The sequence below is a fragment of the Filicampus tigris genome, chromosome 15 (assembly GCF_054856515.1).
Source record: "Filicampus tigris isolate MCC_2025a chromosome 15, RoL_Ftig_1.0, whole genome shotgun sequence".
NCBI lineage: Eukaryota > Metazoa > Chordata > Actinopteri > Syngnathiformes > Syngnathidae > Filicampus > Filicampus tigris.
The window spans coordinates 16531751-16544962 of NC_141231.1; the positions used below are offsets into that span (position 1 = coordinate 16531751).

Consider the following 13212-nt stretch of genomic DNA (forward strand, 5'->3'; position numbering starts at 1 on the left):
AAGCCCAGGAAGTCTTTCGGGCGGTCTTTTTGATGCAAAAAAATCAAAATAAAAATCACACATTAGCTAGTCATCAAAGTGACATCTCACTCAGTCCAAGAGAGCAGAGCAATGCTCAAGAGGGGATCAAAAAGTCACTTTCAAATGTTAACATTTCTGTTGATGGCACCATTGTCGGGGCAGCACTTCTCCCCAAAGATGTTTCAGTCTGACAAAGCCAGGACTTTTTCTTGTATCAGGGTGACGGCATATCCTTTGACCTTGAATAAACCACTTGTCAGTGATTTTTTTTTTTTTACTGCATCATAGTCGACATCACACACAATCAGTGAGCGTGGTGACTGATTGCGTCCTATGAATCGCACCCTAGCAACAAGTGGAAACACATTTTGAGGTCAAACCCAAATAGTTTCATATATCAACCCATTTTCTCTTCTGCTGTTTGGGAATTAGAATCCATCCCAGGAGAGTGCACCCCGGACTGGTCGTCCGTCAACCTCAAGCCTCAAATATTTTCAGTCGACGGCAAAGATAAAGGATGCATATTTTGGTGTAAATGCAAACGTGTCCTCCACCTGGCTTTTCTTTTCAATTTTAATGCCTACTCTTTTGTTCCAGGGAGGTTTTAGTAATCTTGTCCCCTCTGATACACACGAAAAGACAGTTACTTATTTTCACTTGACAGACAGAAGAATCCCAAAGAGAATATGACGCACGCAAGAGCACAAACTATCCCAACAGTCGCTATCGCGGTCCCACAGGTGCCCCGGGCCGGCAGCTGAAGTTGTCACAGCGCTGTGACAAGGTCGCGACCTCCTCATCACTTTCCAAACTGTCAACGCTGCCAGTTGAGTGGAATGCAAACTGATTTAATGAGCCTTTTGAGACTGTGTTGAAGAGGTCATAGATTCTTGGCTACGTTTGGTCCAGAAAGATGACATTAATGAAAATGAATCGTTAACAACAATGATCATTTGAAATGGCAAAAACACAATCCGGCTGACAGATCAGCATACTTTTGTTGAACCTCGTTTTTTATGCATTATACACATTTTAAAGCGGACTTGTATTATCACTGCTGTGTATTTTTGCTGCACGTCACACTGATTTCACCCACCCCCCCACACACACACACACCCACACACACGGGCATGAGGTCAGTGAGTGATGTTGACCAAAGGCACCTCAACAATTGCCAGTATGCTCACTCAACTTCTCAAAATTTTGCACTCATCAACAGGCTTCTGTGTAAATTTATGCCAATTCCGCTTACTGTATTTGTTGGCTGGCCACTAAAACATATTTTTAAGGGGACTTGAAAATCCTGTGCATGAAGTGGTCTTACATAATTACACTGAATGGTACATTGAAATAGTTTAAGAAAAAAGACTGAAATGAGGAATTAGTTCGTTGCCCCTCTGGCTATGATAGATATGGAATAAAAGTCAAATTTCACCTTTGAAATATAAAAGAGGGCAAGAGGGAAATTATCCTGCAGCCCCTCTCAATTAATGTAAATACTAAATTGATTGGTTTGGGCACAGGCGATATCGGCACACATGTTCCCATTGGTTTGTCTTGGCTTTTGGTTAAAATTCCCAATAGAGCCTGAGACAACCACTCATGTTTCCTTTTAAAAAACGATTCCACTGAAGTAGATAGCAGAAATAGCAGAAGTAGTCATTTGAACTCTGACAGTTCCATTTCTGCTTAAGCTTATTGGCAGTTTGAATCCACGAAACAGAGGTGGTAAAATAATGCTTTTTTTTGTTTTTCCTGGAAATCCATGTCCATATGGAGTGGAACCTTGAAAGCTGAACATTGCTCCGGGCCATTCTGTAATGTGTGATTTGCTTGATTAAAAAAAAAAAAGAAAAAAAAAGAGCAGTACAGCGCACCTGACAAATACCTTCTTCCTAACAGGTGCGAAGATGCTGAACTCTGGGGATGCTCCCTGAATGAAAAAGATCAAATTATCCATTCCTAATGACACGATTATATAAGTGCATAGTCTTGCCAAGCAACCACTGAGAACGTTGTCCAGCTTCAACAATAGCAGCGCTAGCTAGCATTAGCACTGTTAACAAGCACACATTAGCACACGGCTGCTACATGGGTCGAATCACAGTGAATAACATAATAGTGTTATTAAAACACGAAAAAAATATTGGTTGAGGTTTTATTTTTGGGAATGTACAATCAATTAAAAATGAAAAATAATAAACTTACCTGTTGAGCAGAAATATTGCTAATCCCCCAGCCTGAGGTCCCTTGCCGTGCTTCTTTTTGCAATTCTTTTAAATGTTTAACAAATGAGGCTTGGATTTTTTTTCGTAGTTTCACCTCGGCCACCACATAGCCCCTTAGATGTCAGCCGTAACTCACTTAAAAATTAATTCATCTCATGGAGAGAGTCATCCTTCCATCCTCAGTCACTCTACCTGTCTGTTTGCTTCTCCTTCTGTCAGGCTGCGCATCAGCCTCTCAGCTATCTTATCTGCTCACCTGCCTGCTTCACCCGGCAGGGTCGTGGGTGGGAGAGAATTTGTCTTCCAGTACGGGCTGATTTTTTTTTTTTTTTTTTTTTTTTTTTTTTGTCTTTCGCCTTCTTCGGCTGGCTGCTCGCCGACGGACACTGACGTTACAGAATGAAAGCACGGACGCTGAAGTAGAATGATATACGAGAAGCGGTTAGTGCTGCCGTCTGCCTTCGAGGGTTGTTCATCAAAGATACCGACTTTTATTTCCTCACTTTAGACTCGCATACTTCCACGTTCTTCTTTTTATGAGATCTTCATGGTGTAATCGTTAATGTTTGAGCAAGGGACCGCGAGAACATTTGATTTGATATCCCCCACCCCCCGACCGCTCTGTTTTCCAGCACATGACATTTTGATCAAGAAGTGAATTTTTTTGCTTAGCCTTTTAGCGATGGCTTAACTAATAGCTTTGTGAGGGGGGGATTGATGCCCACTATAGCAGCACTGGGGGCAGCGAAAAGAACAACTGTGAACTGGTGACATTTGCTTTAGTTCCTTCCTCATTGCCAAAGAAATACTGTACAAAGACAAAGCCTGCTGAAAGGTTTGGTGAGAGAAACATTATTGTGGATCCAACACTTCATGATTATAGAAAAGAAAAATGTATTTCTGAAAATTCCTTAATCCATTCTTTAAAGGCGATAACTTCGTTCAGAAGTTGATCGTAAACGGTCAACAATATTTTGCTGCTTCCCAGCAATCAGCCTTCCGTTGCAAATGTTTAAACTTGACGATTTTGACAATTAGTTGCATCCAGCGACTTTTTTTTTAAAGTAGATTATACATCTGCTTAAAAAAAATCTATCGGGATGCAGAGGATTTTATTTTGTGCAGCCACTTGACGAAATAAAATGGAGTACTGCGCATTCAACACACCATTTCTTTTCAGTGTACGTAATGCATTTGTGCTGGCATAACGTGAAGCTCCTGACCGCAAGCAAATGATTAAACGGACGGAGGAGAGGAAACACGACTCAGTTGATTAACACGCATACGCACATACTTTGCAAGCAGGTACGCACACACGGTTATCCATCCGTTACAAGATCCCTTTTAAACTAATTGGTGCTACAGCAGCAATGCAGGCGAAACTCATTACAGGGTTGAACTTCTGTCAACGTGCTCAGACATTGCTTAGGTATAGAAAACAGTGAACAAAACGTTACCTCGCTCTTTCTTCTAGTATTCACTGACTACACGCAGTCATTGCAATACAGTATTCCCTTGCTACTTAAGTAGTATTTTCCAGCACTCTTTTCGAAAAGTTACATGCTGTCTAATTTCATCAATTTTTTCTCTCAAATTTCTAAGATTAACTTGTTACGATAAATGATCATGAGCAGTTCATGATGAGCACCGGAATGATTTCAATGATTCCCCCAAAGTCTCTTGGGCTCTTAAAAAACAAACGCTGTGTTAAATCCTTTTGCCAGGGTTATTTCGTTCTTTGCTTTTTTATTCATTTTATTAAAATGACCTTGCAGAACCATGGATCTGCTGCCAGCCTTCACTGAGATCACTGCGATCGATTTTTCAATGATTTTCTGATCACTGTCTTCATTACTTGGTGCTCTGCCGAGATCTGCGGTGGACTGATTGCTGCGCTGACATTTTCATAACCAGTTGCTATTTTTCTGCTGCACTCTATTAAACAAGCAGAATAAGGAATTGAAGACTATAAAGCCGGTTCATGCATCACGTCATAACATAGCGATCCTTATACACCGTACAAATACACCCCGTAGCGGCTGCGAGTAGTATCGGTCCGAACGGCAACAGGTGTTATTGTACCTTCGGCCATCTAATGTCATTCTATGTCGCTGGCGTGGGTAAATCAATGCAGATATACCTGTCATTAATAAATAGGAATTTTCAGACAAATGAAGTGAAATTTAAAAAATTCCCACAGCACCCTGGTTGACAATGACTGATCTTTCGGACCAAAAAATACAAGGACATGGTCAGCCTTGACCATATTGTGCACATGGAGGTTTACCAGCTGTGGCTGACCCCGCTAAGTGACCCCATTACTGGCTATATTAGGCTCCCTTGTTGCTTTAATGAGTCTGTGTAAGCACAACATTACTTTGAATGATGACTTTGGCTTGATTGGCGATGACCCTAATTTGAAGGTCATGAGTTTTCTCCAAATGGTTGGATGTGATGTGAATTGATTCGGATCATGTTCACTGGTCTAATTGACAAATACCACAGCAAAACGCTACACACCCCGTACCTCCCCTTATATGGTTTTCCTTTACGCATCGTGTTTGGAGGTTTACAGCAGGAGTCACTATTAAGGTGAGACCTCACAACTCACCACCTTGAATGCCTGCATCTCCAGCAAAAGATGCAAAGAGCTCTCAGGTGCACCCATTTGTTTGCCAAAATGTGCAAAAATGCCAAAAACGTCATAGATACCTGACTTGCAAAAAAATAAAAAGGGGGAAAAGAGAAAAAGAAGACTTCACACTTCTAATCTTGCTATTTAGTAAATCAAATTATTTTTCCAAACAAAACTGGAGGTCTTGTTTAAAAAAAAAAAAAAAAAAGTATTTCTATTACCTATTAACTATTTCTATCACCAACTACAACTAACTTTGAAGAATTGTCTCAAGTCAAAATTATTTATACAGGTATAGCCCTTAATTGCAAGAGTCCCAAAGGGCTTCACATGACACGACCAATCACGGCTCACCTGTTTTCTGAAGCTGAGCTGTGATTGGTCGTTACCTGAGCCATGGGTAGTTGTGATGTCATTTTCAGTCGACAGAAGTGACAAAATGGCCGCCCCCCGAGATGGCTAAAAACGGCTGGATTTTGCTGCTTAACTCATATTCCACAAACACAATATGAATCAGAAAGCTGCGTTTCAACTAGTGGGCCTGCATAGAACATAAAAAACCTAAAAAATATATTTTTGGGTTGACTTCCGCCTTAATACACAACATAACTTTGCCATTCGGAAATCAGTCTCAGTGTTTCAAACTTGTGCCATTTATTCTACCAGCAGCCTCCTCAGACAACAGCAGGGGGATATTGTTTCAGCCCTTGTATTTAATTAGCCTTGCCGTCACTCTGAGGCCTGTACAGTATTGACATACTGTAAATCATAGAGAGAACACGACGACAGGAGTGTCGTTGGACCAAACCTGTCTCCGTTGGTGTGCTTTTCAACAGCTTGCGTTTTTCGGCGAGTGCACATGAGCATTCCCTTGCAGTGTTGTTTCTCAGTACTCCAAACGGGGGGTCATTAGATGCTTCTCTCAGTCAAACGGTCATCAGCTCGATCCGACCTAATCACATAATGGCCAAAAAGGCTGGCAGAGAACAAGAGAGAGAGAGAGAGAGAGAGAGCGCGATGGCACGGCGCACTGCTCGCTCTGTAACCATCTGGATGAATAATGAACTCCCTGTTCCACCAGGAAAATTGTTAGTTTGCAATCACGGTAATTTGATTCTGGAAAGTGAGACGCCATGACAAAAAAAAAACCACGAGTATCTTTTTGCCATCCGCACCGGACTATCAGAGGCACCGGTCGGCCGTCAAAAGATACCGCATTTTCAAAAGTTTCTCTATGTGGGTCACCACTCTTGCGGCTTGTAGTGGGTGATGTGGACTTTTGAGAATAGTGTTTTTTGGACCTGTGACTTTGTATGTTTTATTATTTATACGTGCTAATGCGTTTTGGGATATCTTTGAGGGAGTTTGCAATGGGTCACCGCATGCTACGGTATGTCATGTGCTCAGATCCCTTTGGGTTCAAGTTGAATCAGCTCTCCATAAATCTGTGATTTCAATTTGGGAATTAGCGTTTCCTAACGTTAACTTTCTTTTTGCAAACACTACACTTTATTTAGGTCAGTCAGCTTCGATTCCCCACCACCAACCCCCGCCCCAAAAGCTGTCAGTGAAAATGTCCTGTCTTGAATCAGCAGTCCCTGTTCAGATGCATTGTTTTAATTACTGTATATTAATGGTGAAAACATACTTTTTAAGATTAGTGACAGAAACAAACATGAATATTATATTACGTTATAACAGTATTTGTAGTGCATTTTGTTCGTTTTGGACGGTTTATCCTGTCCGGGGGCTCAGTAATTTCACTTGATTTCACATGTAAATACAAAATCGGCCTCTTTGCTCGACATTGATTTCACATCATGTTCATTTTTTTAATACTAGTTTTTACAAAAAATAATGGTGCTCAGATTTACTGCTACCATCAGAGAGGTTTTCATTTATGCAAGATTTACAACCGCACTGGGCGTTGGTTGGAGACGATTTTATGATATTTCACCAATCTCAAGCAGCCTATTTATTTTATTATTATTTTTTTTAATCTTTAATTGGTGCCGATTCCATTTGCATTCATGAGTTCCTACTTTTATGTCTAAACCCTAGATGACTAGTCATCGTGATTTCAGTTTTTTTTTTTTTTTTTTTTCCCGAACAAATTATCTTTGGTCAATACCTTAAGATTGTGAGAATGAAGAATCACTGGGTTACGGTACTTTCGCTTCAAGCCATGTCTGAGCTATATAATGGGATTTTCAATGATCGTTAGATTAACCACGACATCATGTGAAACCTAATTTAAGAACAAATCACTGGGCTGGTGCTACTTTGCTCTGTTGTTTATCAAAGGGAGCCAAGCATTGTCAAGTGGTAAAACTGTGTTAGTTCAAATATTCACAAGTATTGCTTAGGAGTCTGCCAGAAGTGATTCAGTTTCAGTACCTGCTGCCGGGTTTTCAGCAAAGTCCTTCTGGTAGGATAACTCAGGATAATGCTGGAACATCCCCGGTGGGATTATGTATCCCCTCTTGCCCCCCCCATGTGACCATCCGAGTTGGAGTACACTGCTGGAGGAAAGGAATGTCCACTTTACACCACTCAGTTGGATACCACTGTTACATGATTCCTGAAAAAAAATAAATAGATGGACTTTTACATTGTGGTGGGAAAGGTTAGATTAAGGTTCGTGTTAGAGGGTTAGACACATAGCAAATGGAATGAGAAGGGAAGGTTACTGATAGTTCAGACACACAGAATGTAGGAAAAAGGTGGGGAGGAAGGAAAACAAGCAATGTATTCCGTTACGCAGGTCATGGAGGGTAAAGGGAGCCTCCACTCGCTCTTAAAATGCATTGAGGATAACCGGCTCAATCTGTCAGGTGTATCCCCAATGTTCATTTTATCTTGACGAGTAGAGGAAACAATGGCTGAGGGAGCAGTGATAAGGGTTAATCCAAAGGGGAGCCGAGAGCAGGACGAGGGATCAGATGTGGGGACAGAAAGCACCGAGGACGGTTGTTTTGTGTGAGGTGATAGATGAGGGGGAGGGAAGGTAGAGGACGGGGGTAGTGGATGGAAAAGGCTTCAAAGAGAAGGAATTTGGTGGACTGCACAGGATAGGAGAGCGAGGCTGGGATGAGCGAGGAAGAAAGGTAAAAAAAGGAGCTGTCCTTGAGGAAATATAAGGCAGGGGGCAACTCACTGTTTCATATAATATTTTAAAAAAGTTTCCATCTAAAGTGTCTCTCTCTAATGGACACACTCACAATACAGATAATAAACACAAGAAGTAAACTGTGAATAATTGCCGCATGGGAGAAAAAGCCCTCAGCAATGGATTGACATTTGGACTGGTGAGCTGAGCAGAAGGGGCTGATTTACACCGATGGACCCTTATGATATTTAAACATATACAGTACGGGCATACGCACTATGTTCTCATCAGAGCAAAAATGTTCAGTGTTTTGTGCCGGCGAAGCTTGTTTTTGGTGACACATTTTCACAAGAATGAACAGTGTGACGTGTATATCACTTTCCAAAATTCATTGTCATCTAATTTGTTGGCTGGCCGGCACGGGGAAAAAGCAATCGGAGCATAATTGCAGGGCTCCTATTTAATTTCATCACCCATTTTTACATTAATCCAGTTTGTCCTTATCATGTTGTTTATACGTTGATTTTGTGACTCTATATTACCACCAAACTGAACTATTGTACACTATTGTTATTTACTTTTTTTTTTATTATTATTATTGTGTTTATGGCCTGTGTGCTTTTCATTCAAATATTTATTGAAATTATGACTTAAAACATCCAATTAGAAAAACATGTCGAGGTGCCGGCATTGACGGAATTTGAATACTTTTCCGGTAAATTGGTTATGTGTCGTGCTATTCTATTTCCCGCCTGCTTAGTGTAAATCTTAAATGTCAATAACGTATGATTAAATGCCTTTTATGTCTAGACAACATTCAGCAATAACATTCCACTAGACAGTCTCACACAGACACACGCACGCACACAAAGAAGATTGTCATAATTTAAAGATTAGACCTGAACCATTGAAACAATAAAATCTTTTGACTTGAGCTCATGTTAAAACACGCTGCGATTGCCGGGACAGAATAAGCAGTTGTAATATAAACGAGTCTATAGAAACGTAATTACTTTGAGCCAAAAATAGCACTGCGCAAGCATACAAAATATTCTGCAATATGTGGCTACCAACCCGTTCTGATGTGTTCCTTTTTTATATTAATAATCAAACTAAGTATGTTTACTCGTGCGATGAACTTGTGTAATAACTTCTCAAGTCAAGGGTCCATTAATCTGTCAGGTAATTGATGATGGTTAACCTTGTAAAGGATGCGCCCTTAATTTGAGTAAACATTCACAGCATAATTGCTTCATTTTAAAAACGCAATAAGCATTCAATAAGGGGTGGGACTCTTAGAATACCTTGTGATATCATATTGTGGTATTTTACAGATAAAAGTTATCGCATGCTGTTGTCAAACAAGTATGCAATAATAACAGTACAGCACAATTCCACTTGTCAATCAAAGCGTGGCTATGTGGCTTGATAGTGTCTCCATACTGGTTGTTAAGAGACAAGATATGTTTTGTTTATCAATTTTTGGGCTGATCCAGTTTTACATTTTGTCTGCCAGATTTGAATCATCAGCCTTTGTTTCCAAAGCCTGACTGCTTCCAGATGAGCTACGTTACGGAATTTCCCTATCCTACATTATCTTAATTTAAAACAAACTCATCGGCCTCTGTTTACAGTACTCTAAAGTTTTTTCACACATGTTGTGTCAAGCACAACAAATACGTGTGTGCTTTTTTTTGAGTAACAAGGCAACATGAATTCAAACGAATATGTGAATTAGTAATCAATAGGAATGACCGGTCAAATGATATCCTGCCAGTTTGTGCTTGCAGTATGATTCATGGATTGGCTGCTTCTGACATCTACAGGCCAATATGGAAATTGCAATGTCTTTTGTTTTATACTTACCACAATGAAAACAGTTCAGGGTGAAAAAAAAGCTTTTTAGTTGATTCATTGTAAAGTAAAGATACATTTTACCGTTGCTAAGCTATACAACCTCATTCAAGCATGTTTACTTTTCATTTATGTTGCCAAAATGTAAGAAAACACCGGCCCTAGAGAACTAGGATCACAATGTAAACAGTTAAATGGATACTTTATGTCCATAACAAATAATGATTATATTTTTGTGACAAATTGAGCTCCCGTATTGATCGCAAAAAGATTAAGAAGGTGTACACATCTGTTGGGAGCCGTGTGCTCATAATTGGGGACAAAATGTCAGCGTGATAATGCTTTCATATAAATGGATTCTGTTTTGCATACCTTGTCATGCTTGTGAGCCGCTCCCATTAAATCACATCATTGTCACGCCTGCTAAGGCAGCAGCACAATTAAAGAGCAATGGTCCAAATCATAAAATTGTCGGTGAACTTTATGTCCGCATCTCCGCTGAATAGCTTCACTGATAATGAACTCTCCATATGACTAAATAACAAGCAGCAACAATAAAATTGCCTGGTGGGCGCCATAATTTGTTTTATGTGGCTCATAAAGGCAATTCATTCAGAAATTCTTCCAACCAGAAGGGGGCGCCAGTTGCACATGCTTCCGTTGGCTAGTTTCATTGTTTCACTCCGGCAACACTCACTCAAGCTTTTTTCACACCGAGTGCAAAATGTTCTGTCGTAGTAAAAGTGAAATGTTAACATTTTCATGGTCTATCAATTTAGATTTCCAGGTCTTAAAAAAACCTCTCGGGACAAGTAACACGAATCTTGTAAAATGAAGAGCCATATCCTGCCCAAATAAATGAATAGAAATACATTTTAGCGCTAAGTATTTTTAGAATCAAATGAAAGTGAGTAAAATGTGCGCTGATATGACACATTAAACTGAGGCTAAAAAAGCATTTCATTGCCATTAATCTCACTAGACCTCTCCAATTAGTGTAATCTAATTAGTATATCCGGTTAAAGGAGGCCAGTGGCTCAACTTGTGACAAGTGACATGGACAACGAAGGGCCTTTGTGCAGACGTTCAATGGATACCTGTGCAGTATGTTATCTGTCATGTTGATAATGCACATCATATTTTCACAGGGTTTCTTTATGCACGATTTTTCCCCGTTGCAGGGTATGTGCGGCCCGCAAATCTTGTCGCACAGAGCAAGCATCAGCATTAAATTGCTGAATATTTAATTTGCTCACTTAAAAGGTGCTTAATGCTCTAATTCTACGGATCTCTTTGGAGTTTTCGAGCAAAGCCACTTGAGATTCTTTTGGGCTTTCAACTGCCGGGTTCCGTGAAAAAAATAATCATTTGAGTTTAGTATATTTCTTGAATATCAAAAACACATTTTGAGTAATATACCGGTAATCCCACCTCGACCCCCCACATATCTAAATTACACGCTGCTACAATAAAATATTCGCGACTGCTGGTGTATTGTGCTGTTTTTGCAGTGATGACAACAATCAATTAAAATGTAAGAATTTTGAGCTACTGTGGACAGAAAAAGTCTACACACCCCTACTCAAATGATAGCATTTTGTGATGGTAAAAAAAGAACCCATGAGCTGCTGAACTGGTCTTCTCAAAAATGAACGTCATTGAATGAGCATGATTTTTCTTTCAGTTTATTTATAAACTGGGTTGATGAAAAGTAAAATGTGTTAATTAGGTCATGAACTTGCCAGGTTAGCATGTGTCAATGAGTAGTTAGTAGGGGGGGTAACAAAAATCGATTTGAATCGGTAGGTTTTGATTCAAAAGCTGCGAGTGAAGTGACGTGTGGGATATTAGACCAGGTGAGCTCTGGAGGATACATGGAAAAGAAAAAAAAAACAGATTCTTTTAATAACTTCCTTTTGATATACATTGGATGTAATGTGTCCACATTGATTCGTCTGTCTTTCAGTTCTGAGGAGGTTTGTGGATAATTACGCCTTAGGTGATGGACAATGTGATTGGGCATAGGGATTGCAAAGCGAAAGAAAGAAGTGGAATTGGGGAGACTCAGAATTCAGCCCTTTGGGTATGAGGACATTAATAACGACAGCGGCCTCTGGATACCACACTTAATATATTAAAGTCTACCTGGACATGAATGCACTAATCAGACCTCAGCTTCATCAGTTACCAGAAATTAATCAAATACATTTAGAACGGTATTAATAGATGATGTACTGGTTTCCCTAGCAAAAATCAAATTTAACTTTCACATCTCCCTCTGTTCCCAGTTGATTTTTAGCTTTATTACAATGAGAATAAAAAAACGTTTTTCCAGACTTACTCAACTTTATTAGTGTGTCCTCTCTGGTTGGTTGGTCAGAGCAAGTCAAGTTCAACTAGCAAAAAACATATACAGCAATCACACATATATACGTTTAATAATCAGCATCTTTGGTGAGTACAATGTGCATATTTTATCAACATGTTTTATGTGTTTGTCATGTTATTTGATAAATCCATAAAGTTATTGACACAGATTTATTCTTTTATCTTTTATTGTGTTTTTGTCAGCACTGGCGGAGCTAGGATTTTTATTCTTTGGTGTGTCTATGGGGGGGCCAAGGATATCTCAAGCTAATTTTTTTACAAACCCAAAATATTCTTCAGAAAACGCTGGTAAATATTCATCCAATGTTTCCCACAGGGGACGGGGAAATGTGGGAAAAAAATTCCCATAAAAAAAAAAAATCTGAAAGTACCCAAAAGTCAATTATCTGGCCTGGCACCCAGGGGGGCCCAAGCATAATTCCGACTAGCTCCGCCAGTGTAAGTAGGCTATTAACGTGTTTGGCTAAGTCTCTACTAAAGGCCCAGTTACCAAGTGGTACCAGGTACCAGCCTTCCACTGGTCAAAGGACATACCGCTTTTTAGTGTTTGCATCTCTCCACTGCGTCTTTTCACTGCTGATTCGTGGCCCCTTCATTATTTAAACACTAGAAAAGGTGCTCCAGACTCAAACATATTAAGCAATTTGCAAACACAAACAGTCTTATTGACAACTGTTTTATTGACAAAGAACAAGCAACGCTCAACAAATCCTTCTCCTTGAATAAGCATCTGCTAGAGTGAACAGAACCGTTTAATGAACACGGATCGGTGTCCAGAAGCAATTAACGTTTTCCCACAGAGACTCAGAAGGCCTTCAAAAAGAAAGGAAAAAGGGAAAGCTCAAAGGCAATCGGCAAGCCCACATAAGGAGGTCTCACCTGGGACCGAAGACAATGTGCTTGCTGTGGAGGAAATTCACAGTTTGCGCTCGCCTCAGATGGCTGCAAATGTGGGAAGAAGGCTGGAGGAAGAGAGG

The 13212-nt window shown here is 40.0% G+C and overlaps 1 protein-coding gene across 1 annotated transcript in view; it reads left to right on the forward strand.

Moving 5' to 3' along the window:
• The window catches only part of epha5 (EPH receptor A5), a 116056-nt gene that overhangs the window by 17355 nt on the left and 85489 nt on the right, over positions 1-13212 (forward strand). The window lies entirely within an intron of this gene.